This window comes from Lipotes vexillifer, unplaced genomic scaffold (genome assembly GCF_000442215.2).
Source record: "Lipotes vexillifer unplaced genomic scaffold, Lipotes_vexillifer_v1.1 scaffold148, whole genome shotgun sequence".
Classification (NCBI taxonomy): domain Eukaryota; kingdom Metazoa; phylum Chordata; class Mammalia; order Artiodactyla; family Lipotidae; genus Lipotes; species Lipotes vexillifer.
Window position 1 is genome coordinate 193,143 of NW_006789249.1, and position 1,146 is coordinate 194,288.

The following is a 1,146-nucleotide window of genomic DNA, read 5'->3' on the forward strand; positions in this document are numbered from 1 at the left end:
GAGCCATGGCCGCTGAGCCTGCACATCTGGAGCCTGTGCTCCGCAACGGAGAGGCCGCAACAGTGAGAGGCCCGCGTACTGCAAAAAACAAAAAAACAAAAAAAACCCTTCTGTCTTTTCAGACAAAAGCTGCTGCTAAAGCATAAAGTACTATCATTGTTATGGGTACTCAGGTATCATTTTAGATTTCAGAAGCAACTAAACCAAACACTGAGTGTGAATATGTTTTTTAAAAAACCAACAAAATATTTCCCTTTTAATCTTCTACCTGTTTTTAAATTGCCACATAATCTTCTTTCTTTCTCAATCTATGTTCAATACATTTCACCACCATGGGTGGGATGTAGGAGAGAAAAGTTGTGGGACTTAAAAAATAACACTTGTCATCATTACTTTTATTAAGCCCTCAGGGAAATGAAACACATTTAAATATGTTACAGAACCAGATACAAGCTTAAATACAGCTTGTTAGAAGATATTTAAAATGTGATTCATCTGCTATTAATCTCTTAACCTCCTCTGCAGTATGCTGTCACCGAACAAGGAACAATCTAGAAGGCTTTTAGAATCTGACACTTCTGCTATAAACATTTCAGATTAAAGACACTGGTGCTTGTTCAGAAACGTCTTGATCCACCCAGGGGCCACTTCACCACTTTAAGAACAGAAAGAAAGTTGATGATAGACTGCTAAAGGAAAAAAAAAAATTTTTAACATCTTTATTGGAGTATAATTGCTTTACAATGGTGTGTTAGTTTCTGCTGTATAACAAAGTGAATCAGCTATACATATACATATATTCCCATATCCCATCCCTCTTGCATCTCCCTCCCACCCTCCCTATCCCATCTCTCTAGGTGGTCACAAAGCATTGAGCTGATCTCCCTGTGCTATGCAGCTGCTTCCCACTAGCCATCTATTTTACATTTGTAGTGTATATATGTCAATGCAACTCTCTCACTTCATCCCATCTTACACTTCCCCCTCCCTGTGTCCTCAATTCCATTCTCTATGTCTGTGTGTTTATTCCTGTCCTGCCCCTAGGTTCTTCAGAACCATTTTTTTTTTTTTAGATTCCATATATATGTGTTAGCATTCAATATTTGTTTTTCTCTTTCTGATTTACTTCACTCTATATGACAGACT